This window comes from Euprymna scolopes, chromosome 42 (genome assembly GCF_053919585.1).
Source record: "Euprymna scolopes isolate OS-2025 chromosome 42, ASM5391958v1, whole genome shotgun sequence".
Lineage (NCBI taxonomy): Eukaryota > Metazoa > Mollusca > Cephalopoda > Sepiida > Sepiolidae > Euprymna > Euprymna scolopes.
This window is the reverse complement of record NC_136523.1, coordinates 53,573,153-53,586,039: the sequence shown is the minus strand read 5'-3', so window position 1 is coordinate 53,586,039 and position 12,887 is coordinate 53,573,153.

Below are 12,887 nucleotides of genomic sequence, written 5' to 3'. Positions count from 1 at the left end.
GTAACATTGTCTTACAGTTGCTAACACCACATCATATGAGGACAGCTTATGAAACAATATATATACAGTAGAACCTCGAGATACGGTTGCCCATAGATATGTTTTTCAGGTGATGATATGGAATACGACGCTTTTCCTGCCCCTGCTTACGATATTTTCCCCATCTTACAGTATGATTTATAATTTTGTTTGATTATATACATGTGTATTATGTATTAATGCGTATCCTGGGGTCCGTATTTTTTTTACACAGTGGTCACCACTTATCAAGGCCCGGAAGCCACTCAGGGATAAGGGTTATTGCAAGTGCATTACGTTAGTGTGGATATTTGATGAAGTGTTTACTTAAAGGGGCGGTTCATTAGGAATTTGTTAACGTTGGACTTGAACACATCCAAGTTGTAGACAGGTGGGAAGGAGGCAGACGGAACAGAGTTCCACAGGCGCGCAGTTCTAATAAAGAAGCTTTGTTCATGGAATCCATTTTGATTTAGGCACAGATAAAGAGTGGGGAAATTTTTTCACAGTGGATTCGGCTAGACGGGTGTTTTTCGTGAAAGATTGGCGAGGGGGGACCAGAGATAGGAGTTCAGACGAGCACCTGCCATGGAAATAACGATAAAACAAGGATAGGCTCGCAACGTCTCTTCTGTGGGAAAGAGGTTGCAGGGTAGAGAAAAGGGCATCCCCCACTCAGCCACGAAGTCTATTTTTTCTCTGTCAAGGCAGGATACGCTGTTTTTAGCAGCTCCTGCCCAGATATGGCAACAGTATTCCATCCTTGGACGTACTTGGCTTTTATATAGATAGAGAATTGCATCAGTAGTGAGATATCTTCTGGAGCGGTAGAAGGATCCCACTATCTTTCCAGCGATCTTGGCAACAGATCTGATGTGCGTGTTCCATTTCAGATCAGGAGTAAAGGTCAAACCCAGAAGCTTGTCAAAACACGAGACGCCATCCATCCCAATTGATTCCAGATGGGGATCAGAGCGATGATGATGTAAGGATAGGAGTTTGGTTTTAGACGTATTAAAGGTAACCAGCCACGTCTTCCCCCAATGAACCACGCGCTCGAGATCAGAGGAGAGAGAATCAGAGAGAACTTTGTCATTTACAGCCTTTGATGTGTTGCCGTAGATGGTCGTGTCATCAGCATAGATGTCAACGAATGATTTAAGTATGTGTTTAGGGAGGTCATTGATGTAGATCAGGAAAAGAGTTGTATCCAGGATTGACCCCTGAGGGACTCCAGCATTAATACTGCAGGCCTCTGATTTTTGTCCATCGACCACTACTCTTATGAGCCTATTGGAGAGAAATGATTTAATGATTGAGAAAACATTTCCAGTTATACCGTAGCTGGAAATCCTGTTAATTAGACCCTTATACCATTCCTTTTTGAAGATTTTTGATATGTCAAGAGCAATTGCCCTGGAAAGGAAACCTTTGTCAAGAGATTAACTAATCCTGTGAGATATAACCGTCAGCACATCTGCGGTAGATCTTGCAGAGCGGAAACCATATTGTGGGTCGCTAAGAAGGTTGTTTCTGCTGAGGTGGTTGACAATTTCTGTATTTAATATGGATTCCAGCTACTTACTCATAACACACAGGAGACTGTCTGTACTGAGAGGGATATGATTTATCACCTGAATTCTAAAATACAGGGCAAACTGATGAGGTCTTCCAGGGAGTCGGAAAGCACTTCTCCTTAAGGCAGGGCTTAAACAGTTTCGTAAGTATGGGAGCAAGTTCTGGTTGAAGCTTTTTTAACACTATAATTGTATATATGCACGCGCACGCATACGCACACACACGCACACACACACACATATATATATTATTCATAATATTCCGAATTTAATTATGTTTATATATATATGCATACATATATATATATATATATATATATATATATATATATATTTATATAATTAAGAATTCGGTAATGGTCTATATACCAATAAATTTTAATCAGCATAATATGACTAAATTTGTAAGCTTCAATTTTATCATTTTTGTAATCGAGCATTCATATATTATGTGAACAAAATCTAGGCAACAAAGATTGGATTCATAGCAACAAGTAGTGTATTTTGAAAATATTCCACTTGTTGCTATCAATCTAATCTTTATCGCCTGGATTTGGTAAAACTATATACAGACCGTGCCAGAATTATATGCAAATCGATATTTTTGTTTTAACTCTGATAGTTTTCGATGAAAATTTGTGAAAATTAGCACGTTATATGGCAACACTAACATAAGCGCAGATCTAAAATTTTAAGCTAATCTGCACAGTAATAAACAATTGGCAGCCATTTTGGTGATTTGCATTTTTTTCAGCATGCGAATTTTATATGAAAGCCAATGCTAAAATATGGTAAAGTCCTTACAGATCATCGAAACATTGATTATTCTAGGAATTTGTAAATTGAGAACAACAATATAAAAGAATAAAAAACTTCAAAATATACTCATATATATATACATATATATATATATATATATATATATATATATATTATATATATATATATAGTAATCCCAATACAGTACTGTTTCGCTGTTTCACAGCTCAGCAGTGCGTCTAAACAGGCAAATACCTCAAGCCATGATTGAACCCCCCACCGCCTGTACGACAGTCAAGGCTCCTAACCATTAAGCTAATCGGCTGTTGCTGTGCGAGTCGTGAATTAACGATGTTTTGACATCGTCCGAAATACCTAAGCATCGCTATATATATATATATATATATATATATATATATATATATATATATATATATATATATATATTACACCTAACCTAATCATCACCTACACCTATATATATATATATATATATATATATTACACCTAACCTAAGCATCATCTACACCTAACCTAAGCATCGCTATATATATATATATATATATATATATACATATATTATATATACATATATATATATTATATATATTATATATATATATATATATATATATATATATATATATATATATATATATATACGAACAATGAGAAACGAAACATTGTAAAGTATTATAGAAAAAAACTATGTACATGGTGTATGCGCCCTTACTTGCGGAGATTTTCCTGAATAAATCTGCAGAATCGTTTCTTTTACTGTTGTTATATAGGCACAAGTTTTTTTATGATCATAATATTAATACGGATACGTTTTAAAGTTCTAAACATTTCTGATTTCTGATTTCGATTTCGATTAATCTTCCCAATATTGAGAGAAAAATGCGATGTAATAACCTGCATAACAGGAGTGGGGATTTTGCGAAATAATAAAAAAGAAAATCCAGAAAAAAATAAAAGATACAAAAAATGGCTCAAGACATCATGTGAATTCCAAAAATGAAATCCTTGTAAGATAAAAGAGTTTTCTATGTATTTTTTGTACAACTATCTAATATTATACATCCTCTATGTTTTTTCCACCATCCTTGAGGCGAAATCATGAGATAACAATGGGCAATAATGGTAAAATAGAGAAAATATTAAACTAAAAACAAAGATGAGAAAACGGAAGTAGAATTCTTGTTTGCGGATGGAGGAAGGCGTCGCCAAAACTCCGAAATGACGCTGCAAAATAAAATTGCATTTATGTTCGAATGGATTCTAAGGGAAAAAATAATCGATCGATGAGAGAACTTAAACGAATATTGATTAATCGATCGACCTCATCCGCTGCTTCCAAATTTTCTCACGGCTATTTTTGTGTTGAGCCGGTTATGTATATATACATAAACGGCTATGAATATTGATGAACCTAAAAATTCGTGCCTGCTTAGAATAGGTCCGCTGAGTGGTTCGTGTAGAGGATAAAAAACATTTAAATTAACCTGTGGCCTTTTGCTCTCTTCTCTCTTAGAAACAATGGGCATATTATGAACTCGTACCCGCGATAAGTAATTTAATATGAGATAACGGAGAACGATTACTCATATATTCTTTTAATAAAGTAAAATAATCATTAATTCCTTGAATTACGTGTATATTTAAACATAGCGCGGACGAGTATATGCAAATGACGAGCTGTGAGTGGAATGACGTCATGGTAAGGGAAAAAAAGACTATAAAATGTAGAGAGTGCGTTCGAGACCAATATCACGTTAGAGATGTTGATAAAGTGTGAGAGCATATAAAAGAATTGATTGTGTGAAGGAGTTCAGAGGCGTAACGAGAAATCACGGCCCGGGGATTGAGTGAATTAATGTCGTTTTTAGGAACATGTGAATTAACCTTATTTTTTGTCCTGGTCTTCTTTGCGAAGCAGACTGTTACAACGTGTGACTTTCATTTATAAATATGTGTAACGTTGCATTGTTATAAAATGTATTCTGTGAAAATCTCTCCCTCACTCTCTCTCTCTCTCTCTCTCTCTCTCTCTATATATATATATATATATATATATATATATATATATATATATATATATATACAGAGGGAGAGAGAGAGACAGACAGACAGACAGAGTGAGAGAGATAGAGAGATTATCACAGAATATCAGCCTCTTTAAAAATCTCTTTCTCATCGTTGAACATTTTCAGTTGAACCAATTCGATGAATTTAGCCCTCATCGATTAGATCACTCTGACTTACGTAAAAAAACATTTAAAAATAAAAAAAATGTTATAATTTCAACGTTATTTCAAGTGTTTAACGGTAGCCGAATAGTCTTTGCTAATAAAGCTAGGGATGGGTTCTGTCGCCGGGTTCGAATATATGTTAATCGTGACACCCTGCACTGAAGATTCCCGAAAGAATGAAACACTAGTGTCTCTAGGTATTTAATAATTATTATAGTAAATAATTTCTCTCTCTCTCTCTCTCTCTCTCTCTCTCTCTCTCTCTATATATATATATATATATATATATATATATATATATATATATAAATATATATATATATATATAGATCACTGAACCTGGAAAGTACGATCGTATAAGAAAAGACATATGTAATATGAACGTAGTCATTTTTTTCGGGATTGAGAGTTAAAGATATTGCACATGAGCTTAACCTAATAAATTGAAATTCGAAAGATGAAGTGTAAATACTAAGGATGAAGTGTTACTTCGAAATATATTTATGTATTGCAAACTAAAATAAATATCTGTTTATTTTGAAAAAATGCGTTGTTTTGGCTTCAAACGTATGTAATACGTTCTGATTTTATTTAAACTCTATCAACGCGTCTATCAAGGAACACAAACCCCTGACATATTATATGTTAAGTCATACAGAAACTGAGACATGTGCATGCGCGTATTATGTTTCTTTTTCTAACCTCTTCTCTCCTAGTAAGTAAAAAAAAATGAAAAAAAAATACTTAAGCTGAAATCAAAACCGAAATCTTGTGACAGTGAGTCAAGTACGATAACTATTAGACCAGCGATATATGATTTCTAAGCGTGTTTTCTCATCTACTTGTGTTTAGCATGAGTAATCTTTAATGTGAACTTTTCATGTGTGCGTTCTCGTGAAACAGTTAGAAAAAGGAAAAATCTGATGACGTTCACGTACATTTTTTTTAATTACCTGCCTTTTTTTCAGAACAGAAACCGATTAATATTTCTCCATGTTTGAATCATCTATATACTAAATTCCAAGTCTTTAGATAAAAAAATACGTTGAGTATAGAGGTTGAGAATTGTGCTTACACACATTTTTCACTTTTATAAATATATAAAGAAACAGCGCGCTTATTATATAGATTTAAAATAAACCTTCACAATAACCAGAACGTTTGAGTTTAAATAATCGGATCCCTGTTAAAGAGACATTTTAATTATATTTTATAAAATTTGATATAGGGCACATTGATAATCACAGACGTATAGTTATTACCCAAATGGAACTGCATATACGGATTTAAATAGATCTATAACATCTCATATTTAATAATGAGGTATTTTCTCCAAATCTCCAAATAAAATTCGATCGCATAAATTTATCACTTTCTAGAAGTATATTTGCCTAATAAACTATAATTTATTACTAAAAGACTAACGGGACCCGTGGAAATTCCACAGAAGGACTCATTCATATGCAATATATTGATGTTGGCATTCTGTAGATATTCAGTGTAAATAGAGACACTGCGATTATTGTAAGTTTTTTGTAAAAACTGCAAAAGTATTTATCTAAGCTTGCACGAACGCAAGGCAAAGCGCGGTTGTAAAGTACGCTTAAATAGGACATTTTAATTCTTGCATATTTCGTATATATTATTACAGAATTGATGTTCTATCGATTTTTATAGATTATAAAATTGCGATTTCCAAATAACTAAATAAATGAATATATCCATATGGCTTGGGTGCATTAGGTTTAATCGAACCCGAAATAAAAACTTATGACAAAAAAAAAATATATATAAAGTTGAGTTCCTTCAGCAATAATTGAAACCGAAACCAAAACTTATGAATAATTCTTGATAAAATTATTTATAAGACAAAGGAAATAAATGGCTTAAGTGCCATCAGCTATAATCGAAACCGAAACGAAAATTTATGAAGAAGTCTTGGTGACATTATTTATCACAGGAAATTAGAAGTATATAATTAAACGACCCAGATGTAAGCGTGACACCCAAAAGAACACACACACGATGTCGTATTAATATATAGATATCATTCGTTATAGACTTCGGTCTTGTGTTATAGCTTTCTAATACTCCTCTGTATATGCATTTTTATTTTATTTTTTTTTTCTTTGCGAATACTTTGCTTACTTTCCCCGCCGTGTTCACCTGGTTCAATTTTGGTTCTATATTAGCGATTCTTGAAAGTTTGTAAAACAATGTTAGCGCTTGTAGGCATTTCAAAGTTGAACGCTCGTCGTTTCGCGTTCTGACAATAAATGGACTTATTAGAAACCACGCTACGCAGTACTGGTTTCCCTGGGGGCAAACGAGAATGAGGTGCATTTTATTCATAGTGGATTTCTATTCATATAAGCACACCGACTCTGAGAACTATCTACGTGGTAGATATAGAGATATATAGATCTTATTAGGCATTAATAAAATAATATATACATGAGAGTGTACGGTATTAATACGTGGAAAGTGAATTTAGGATAAGTAAATAAATAAAATAAATCACAGTAAAAATAAACAAACACACACATACACACATACACACACACACACACACACACACACACACACACACACATATATATATATATATATATATATATATATATATATATATATATATATATACAAGCAAACAGTTAATAAAACATGTTAAAATACTTTGAAAAATAGTTAAAAACATATTTAATCTGAAAAGGAAACACTTGATAAGTGGATAGTCTTTAATCCTCGGAGTTTCGAAGAAATACTTTCCTTCTCATCAGAGGGTAGGAATTAGCAAAATGCAGGATCAGATTTTGCATGCAAAAGTATTTGATGAAACAAACAAGTAAGTCAGATATCTTACGTGATAACAAAAAAGTGAAGCAGAGGGAATATGGTGAAGAAAAAGGTGATTACACGTGAATGGATAGTCTGGTGGAAGATAAATAATTCAGTGACGGTGAAATCCAAATATATAACTTCAAGAAAGTTAATTGAATTTCCATTTGCACAAGTAAAATCCAAGGAAATCCCGTAATTGGAAGATGGTCCAAAATAATCAATAGGCAGAAATCCATGGAATAATTCACAAAAATGTGTACACGAGGAAAAGGAGAAACATTCCAATAATATTAATAAAAGAAAAATAAGAGATGCTTTTCACTCTACCGAGACATAAATATAAATAAGAAAAATCCGAGAGGAAGAAAAGGAAAAAATATATAATATTACAATAGAATATATATATATATATATATATATATATATATATATATATATATATATATATATATATATATATATATATACTAGCTGTACCCTGCCACGCGTTGCAGTGGCTCAATTTGGTGTAATGGAAAAATTTAATAAAAGAGAAAATGCATGTTTCTTATATTAGTACAGCAATCCACTGCAAAAAGTGAAAAAGAAGGCGAAACTGAAAAAAATGATACTCTTGCAGAATTTGATCTGGATCCTCGAGAGTTTCTGTCAATCATTCATGTTTTGGACTTGACCAACAATCAGTGGATGAAGCCGAACGTAGCAAAAATGTTGAAACGCTAAATGCTTTTTTTGTTGTTGTTGTTTTAAAAAATGTGATTTAGTAATTAATATTTGGTTGATGATGGTGGGGGGAGGGGGTTACTATACACAGATTCGAAAAAGTCGTCCAAAAACAAATAAATGAAAGCAAAGGTAAGGTAATTTACGTTTCTACCTAGTTGGATACTTGTTTAGTGTTTTTATGTAATGTAAAATGTTTAATTGGCTCAAAAAACAGAAATGGTCGCGAATTCTGTTGAATACGTTAAGTTTGGGAAAGTAAGTTGAAAACTGAAAACTATACAAAACAGTGTCTGAAACTCACCGAACATATGTTACCATGAGATAGGCTGGCATAATCGGTAGGTTTCTGACAGTATTTTGTATAGTTTTTTTAGTTTTAACTCACTTTCTCTAATTTAAAGTAATCAACAGTGTCCACCACCATTTGTAGCTTTCAAATACACCAATAAACACTGTTTGTCGAGCCGACTAAACGTTACATTAAATGAAAAGGGTTTATATTACTAAACACAGATACTAAGAAGTTGTCAAAAAATAAATCTATAACAAATAAATGTTATCAAAGGCAAGAAAAGTAAGTGTTCTACCTAACTGGATAAGATTTTAGTGTTTTTATGTAATGTATAATCGGTTCAAAAACATTCAATGTTTATCGGTATATCTGAAAAATACAAATGGCGGCAGACTGTATCGAACACGTTAAGTTTGGGGAAATTTTGGGAAAATGAGTTTAAACTTAAAAACTATACAAAATACTGTTAGGAACTCACTCAATATATGTTACCATGATGTAGGCTGGCATATAATCGGTGGTTTTAAACTTTTGCTCGATACAGGTGACAATTTTTAAAAATCCCTTTTAGTGATTACCTGGTTTGAGGATATTTGTACAACTAAACGGCAAATCTGCTCAAAAAAATCCGGTATTATTTTACTTTAAGGCCCGTTTCACGTTCATATATAACGAAATATTTTATTGTAGATTTCGGTGTGCTAAAAACGAATCTGCAAACCGTTTACGTAGCAAAAAAAAAGTTTTCATGACATTCATGAAATTACTTTTTCAAAAAGTGGGTGATCACTTTTCAATGTAAATTTAACTTAGAATGAGCACCCACTTTCTGGCCACCTGAGAGAGGGGCATTTTTCTGTTTCTTGGCTAAAAAGTTTTTTGTTTGATTTCTTTTGCATGGTAATAACCCCTGAACTCTGGGACTATTTTCCATTTAACATCCATAGCCTTCGTTTACGCTATGCGCAAGCATAAACGAAAGCTGTTTAGCCAATAAACATGGGAAAAAATCCCCCCTCTCTTAGGTGGCTTGAAAGTGGGTGCTCATTTTAAGTTAAATTTACATGGAAAAGTGATCGCCACTTTTTCGAAAAAGTAATTTCTTCATATCATAAAAACTATTTTTTTGCGACGGAAACGGTTTGCAGATTCGTTTTTAGCACACCAAAATCTACAAAATCTTTTTTGTTATTTACGAACGTGAGACGCACAGCCCTTAATGGAAAATTATATCAAAAATCCGGGGGAAAATAGTTTTCAATAAAAACAGCAAATGAATTCGATAGAAAAAAATGGATGCTATTTTTTTTTCTTTCTGTGTGTTTCTTGGCTAAAAAGTCTTTTTGTTTGATTTCTTTTGCATGGTATAAACCCCTGAACTCTGGGACTGTTTTCCATTTCACAGACGTAGCCTTTGTTTATGCTATGCGTGAGCATAAACGAACACTGTTAAATATGCATTCGCGTACCAAACTGCCTTGTCAAAAAAACCTTTAAGCCAATGAACACGAAAATAAATGCCCCTTCCTCAGGTGGCCAGAAAGTGGGTGCTCATTTTAAGTTAAATTTAGATGGAAAAGTGATCACCCACTCTTCAGATCATGAAAACTATTTTGGTACTCCTTGGGCGTTGAGTTCCATGGCGACCCGCAGAATTATTTAATGGTCGTTCCCTTAGTAGCCCCCTAGTCAAGGCTAACGCATGCGCACGTAACATTTTTATTTATTTACTTACGTGGTGGAGTTTCTATACTGATAGGTTTTTTGAAATTTTTTCACTGGATTATTATTGATTGAACACTAACCAGATTATGAAAAAAAATTGAAAAAAAAAATCATTTCAACATTTGAACGGGGTACTCACTTTTTAGTTACCACGTTCTGGTAAATCGGTCACTTTTTATTTATTTTTTTTTTCTAAATACGGAAGTGTCTTCGGGAGATATAAAATGGTCGCATGTTGACGAAGCAATGTATCGGGAGGCGTACGACGGGATTAAAAATTATTGGTAAATTTTTAGATTAGGTCCACCTCCTCAATTTTCTTTTAAATGACGACTTGAAATGGTTTTCGACTATGCTGAATACGAAAATCGCATCGGAATTTTGCAGAAATAAGTAGTTATCAAGATATAAAAAGTTGTATTATGCATTGTAATCTTTGGCGGCCATCTTTTTTACGTGTGTGTATTTGTTTATGGCGCGTGTGCACGCAAAAGGATGGCCGCCGAAGAATACAACTATTTATTTCCGCAAAATTTCAATGCAATTAGCGTGTTCAGCATACTCGGAAACCTATAAATGTCGTCATTGAAAGGAAAATTGTGGAGGTGGACCTAATCTAAAAAAATACCAAATTATTAAACATTTCTCCAGCATGTTAGTGAAATTTATAATACTTTAAAAAAATTAAAAAGAAACAAAACAAAAGTTTTGAAAAAAAACTCACCTTTCACAAAACAATTTTAAAAAAAAACACACAAACTGACTAAATAAGTAAAACAAAAAAATAATTAAAAATCTCGAAACTTTATTTTCATGAAAACAATAAAAAACGTCCTGTTCTCTCTATTTTTTTTTCTTTGAGAAACAAATATATTTCTGACTTACAAATGCGGTAGAGACTCATTATTTTTACTTTCTATGGTTTTGATATACCGCGTTTTTATTGCTTACAAAATGGGTGACTGATTTATCAGAACGTTGTAACTAAAAATTGAGTGTGAGCACCACTTTCAAATGTCGAAATCATGATTTCTTGTTTACATTTTTTTTTAATAATCTGTTTAATTAGTGTTCAATCAATAATAATCCAGTGAAAAAAAATTCTAAAAACCTATAAGTATAGAAATTAAGCATGCGAGTATACAACAACGTCGCCTTTCGCACTTTTACAAACATTTTTTTTTAAAGTAACTAAACCATTTATTGATAATTTGTCACGTGTACAAACATTTATTTATTTACGTAGGCTTAACTCCTTTCATGAATAAGAAAAGTTTTACTCTTTAAGAATAATAAAAGGAAAAAGTTACTGAACATTTATAAAAGGACTTCTTTTCATGAAGGCCAGAGGAATAGTTGGCCGAAAATTCGTGAAACAACAACTAATAAAGATGAGAATAATAGTCCGCAATAAATAAAAATGGTGCTAATGCAGAGAGCGATCCGCGCTATTTTTTAAATCATATTTCCACGTTTAAATAACGTTTTATATGTTTTTTTTTTATTTATTCAATTGTAAGGTTAAAGTAGAGAATAGGTACAAAACATCCTTACCTCCTTATGTTAAGAATGACTTTTTAAATAATAACATTATTTCAGCACGGATCACTCTCTGCATGAGTAAGCTTATATAAAAAAAACCCTCAAAACCAAGCAACAAACTTTTTTTTTGGTCTTATATAATAAAGAAAAGATGTGTAAATTAAAAAATTTGGAAGATAAACAAATGCATTATGTTTTTTTTTGTTTTTTTTTACTTATCGAGTTAACAGAAAATGAAACCTTTCGTCAATTCGTGACTGTGAAATGAATCGAACCGGAAGTTCAGTTTTATCAACAGAACAGATTCGCAGAAACGGTTAAAAAATATATTTATTTTATTTAATATTTTAATTTTAATTAGGTAAATTTATTTTAATAACATAAAAACATACCTCGACTCTAAAAATGGGTTGTCTGAAAATTTCAAATAAATTGGTAGCGTAGAAATATGGTTTTATTCTTTTAGAACGAACCTACTTTACATTTTTATATATATTGATATATATATATAATGTTACAATAGAATATATATATATAATATTACAATAGAAGAATTGTTAGCATGAAAAGGAATATGGTCAAGCTTAAAAATGAAAAACAAAGGACTAGTTGTTAAAATTAAAGTCCATAAAATTTCCCTTAAAATCTATATATTCACTGGGAAATAATGAAAGCAAGGATCGAAATTTGTCCGTCTGGAGGTTTTGTTATCAATTCCATAAACTCAGTTTCTTACCTCAACTTAATTTTTCTAAAAATGAAATATACAATTTAGATGTTCTGTAATCTATTGCAATGATGTATAAAATTATATTATTAAATGTTTATATATATATATATATATATGTATATATATGCATATAAATATATATATATGTACATATATATACATATAAAGAGAAAGAAAGACAAATGTATATATGTATAAACATGTGTATATATATATAAATATACACATAAAGCGAGAGAAAGAGAATATATATATATATATATATATATATATATATATATATACATATAAACAGTTTTCTACACAATATTTGGGACAGAAATTACGGAGTGATAGATGTAAAAAAAATGCTGAAGAGTCCAATACAGAAGAATAAACAATTGATGTTCCTAATATGTTGCCTTTGAAACCGACGGTAATGTTGT